Genomic DNA, 3,892 nt, shown 5'->3' on the forward strand with positions numbered 1-3,892 from the left:
TAATGTATGGATTTTGCCAGAAAATCATATATATATATTTGTGTGTGTGTGTATGTATGTGTGTGTGAAATTGCATACTTTGCTATTTTTCTTTGTTATGGTTTTCTCTTTGGGATAGTTGGGTTTTCCAGAACCACAGATGAAACATTTTTTGTTGCTGTTTTTATATTTTTGCAGAAACACCATTTAGTGAGACTACACTGTCAAATAAGACAAGATACCTTAACTGTAAGATGGGGGTGGGTGGGAGGGAAAGTTGTTTTTTTTAATTTTTTTAAAAAAAATTTTGTATGCTAAAGAGAATGAGTCCTTAATTTCAACATTTTGTTGTGTTTAAATAATGATAAGCATTGTTAATTTTTGTAACCAGCTCACAGCTTTGCAAACTCAATAGGTAGAGCATGAAGCTGTGTCTTGGCCTTATTAGGAAGACAAAAGGCTTCCTGTGTTTTGAGTATTTGGGCTGTTTCAGCAATGTTAAGGTGGCACTGGGGACTCTGAGGCATTTCAGCACTGTTAAGGTGGCATTGGGGACTCTGAGGCATTTCAGCACTGTCAAGGTGGCACTGGGGACTCTGAGTTTCCCATACTGTATCCAAAGATTTTGGCACTAGCCTTTGCCATAGTAGGCACAGTTCCTCTCCTCACACTGGTGTTGGGTGTGTGAGCAGCCAGAGCTGCTGTGAGAAAGCATGGAGAGCAAACATCTGTTCTGTGCCTCTTACTGGAGAATGAGATTCCTTTGCTTGGGGATGAAGCAACCAGGGTAGAAAGCAGAATTCTCTCCAGTAATCCAGTTAGCTTTGGCTTTCTTGATATTCGCCCCCAAATACTTGTGTGGGGTGTTGACTATAAGAGACGTGTGGGTTTTTTATTTTTATAATTGTATAAAATTAAGCAAATTTCAAATGTTTTATATACTTTATTAATGGTTTTTTTTTTCAAAAGGTACTTTCTTATAGACATGATACTTTTTTTTTTTTTTACAGGTTCCATTGCTTGTCTTTTGGTATTTTTGTGTTGTGGGCTATGGTGAGCCAGAGGCAAATCTATAAGCCACTTTTGTTTGCCAGGACATGCAATAAAATTTAAAAATAAATGAAAATACATTGAGAAATTATGTTAATGTATGTGTCTACTATATGTTTGTTTTTCCTTTTTACCTCTGGGCTTATTTCTCTTGGTGTGGAAGGGAAAGAAATACTTCAATTGAGGTGAAAAAGTTTGTTGTCCAAATGGGGACTAGACTATAGTGTGTCCTAATTTCATTTTGTTACTTGGGTTTTTTTTAATTGAAAATAAATGTCTCTATATACCATATTCTGACATACACACCTTGTTTCCTCTTCCTCATGTCCTTCCAGATCACGCCCCCTCCAAATCCATACCATATTTCCTTTCTCTCTCTCTCTCTTCACAAAACAAGCAAAAATTCTGAGGCCTATAACCAAACATTACACAGAGCTTAGAGAGTTTTGCAGAACGACAAGCGGAAGAATCGAAGGACCTGGAGGGGGCAAAAACTCTACAAGAAGACCAACAGATTTAACTAACCTAGGCCCATGGACACTTATAGAGACGGAAGTACCCACCAAAGAGCAGGCATGGACTAGACCTAGGACCCCAGCACATGTGTAACTGATGGGCAGCTTGGTCTTCATGTGGGTCTCCCAACAAGTGGAAAAGGGACTGTCTCTGGCATGGACTTTGTTGCCTGCTTTTAGATCACCTACCACTAGCTGGGCTGCCTTGTCTGGCCTCAGTAGAAGAGGATGTCCTTAGTTCTGAAATTACTAGATACACAGTATCCAGTGGTGGGTTGGTAAGGGGTGTGGGCTTTCTTTTTCTGAGGAAAAGAGGAGGGAGGAAAGGGGAATAGGGTAGGAGGGTAGCACTGGGAAGAGATGAAGGAGGGGATGCTTTCGGGATGTAAAGTAGATTTAAACAGAATCAGACAAAACATGAAGAGACAACTGACATACAGAAAACCCATAAAAACACAAAATTCAAAATGATAACATATACGCAAAAACATGTAAGGTTTAAAGGGGGGGGGGGAAGCCCAGACAAAGCACTAAAAAACAAACAAAAGTCTCTGAAAAATATCACTGAGTTTGTATTGAGTTGGCAGTCTTTTGCTAGGCATGCGGTCTGCCCTTAAATGTGGTTTGTATACCCAACGAGACTTCATTAGAGAAAACTAATTTTTTCCTTTGTAAGGTGTTGTTGTCAATTGGAGGTTAAGGATGGGAGATCGTGACCATTGTCCCCTCTCAGTGCTGGGGCCCTATCTGTCTTGGTCATGTGCAGTCCTTGTGCATGCTGCAACAAACTAAGTTCATATGTGCATCAGTCCTGTTGTGTCTGGAAGACACCAAGGAAGTGGTGTCTCCTACAATCTTTCTGCCTCCTCATCCCTGAGCTCTGAGGGACAAGGTTTGGTGGAGGCATCCGTTTAGGCTTCCAAGGTCTCTCATTCCCTGAACATAGTCCAGCTGTGAGTCTCTATAGTTTCCTCTGTCTACTGGAGAAGGAAGCTTCTCTGACAATGGCTGAGCAAGAATATGTTCTAATTTTGCCTACACGACCCATCCCACAATGCTTATAAACAGTCTCATAATCACTGGAAGAGTAATGTGTGGATCACCCTGGGTATGTGGGGAGACACATTTTACATAGTGACCCCTGGGTGAGACAGTCCAGGCAATGCCTTTCCGTTAGGCACACAGTACCATAAACGGCCTCTAACAAAATGCTCTACTAATTGTTATTAAATGGAAAACTTTATCCTCTCGTAGACTGACCTAGGGTAGCAAGGAAAATAATACCTAAAATACACCAAGAACTTTGCAGACTTATACCAAGGACCTATAATATACCAAAATTTGTTATGTCAAGGAATGTAAAATTGTGAAAACAAAAATATATATTCTGAAAACAAAAAGTGTATAGGGAAGGTGTCAGTGGTAATACCTCAGCAATATGGCTGTGCAAATGAAACCTGAACGTGGGTAGCACCAATAGACATGGTTACAGGGAGGGGGAAATCTTATTAGACAAAGAACTACCTGCAACTAAAGAATGCTGAGAGCAAGAAAATTAGTCTTCCTCAGTAATGGGTCCCTACATTGGTTATCCAATTCCAATTGGTCAGCCCCGAAATCACATATTTAAGCAACACTGCATGGACTCAACTGGCTATATATATCTATTTGTGCTCTGTGTATGTGTGTCTGTGTGTATGTGTGTGTGTGTGTGTGTGTGTGTGTGTGTGTGTGTGTGTGTGTGTAGGTATATAAAATATAGGACATATATAACAATAACAAAAAAAAGGCCATGAATTTGAGAAGAAGCAAGAGGGCATGGGAGGGGCTGAAGAGAGCAAAGAGAAGGGCGGATGGTGTAATTATACTTTAACTTTTAAAAATGACTAATGTGTGAAAAATAGAGATAGTTAAAACCAGAAAATAATGAAAAATAAGAGCTCTTCGTATCACTTATATACCATTAACTGTTATGGGGCTTAATTTGAAATAAATACACTAGAGTTAACTAAAATTTTCTTAAGATGTTTGGGGTGCAAGGCTGTACTTTAGCTTTAAGTGCTGTGCTTGTGTTAGCTAATATGATAACACAGCAATCCTAGTTGTGCGCAGGCCTTCTTGTTAGTGAGGTAAGCTTACACAGTAATGGACTGCATAAGAATGGTGGTACACACTAGACCTGGAGACTAGAGCCAGACCCTTGAGTCGAGCAGCCACAAACCAACATACGATGTGCTCAGTGTCCCTCTAAATGTTCTTTCGCTTTCACGTCCACAGCCTTCTGAGTAGATGTCCTGGTACACAGCATATGTGCATCCTAAGCATACAGTTCTTGGTATTTGCTCTGT

At 40.2% G+C, this 3,892-nt stretch overlaps 1 long non-coding RNA gene across 1 annotated transcript; it reads left to right on the top strand.

The window, feature by feature from the left end:
* The first annotated feature begins 256 nt into the window (after positions 1-256).
* LOC127193078 (uncharacterized) lies at positions 257-1,105 on the top strand. The gene is made up of 2 exons (XR_007831084.1): positions 257-482; positions 522-1,105. It is a non-coding gene; the product is annotated as an uncharacterized LOC127193078 (long non-coding RNA).
* The last annotated feature ends 2,787 nt before the right edge of the window (positions 1,106-3,892 follow it).

The sequence above is a fragment of the Acomys russatus genome, chromosome 8, assembly GCF_903995435.1.
Source record: "Acomys russatus chromosome 8, mAcoRus1.1, whole genome shotgun sequence".
Taxonomy (NCBI): Eukaryota; Metazoa; Chordata; class Mammalia; order Rodentia; family Muridae; genus Acomys; species Acomys russatus.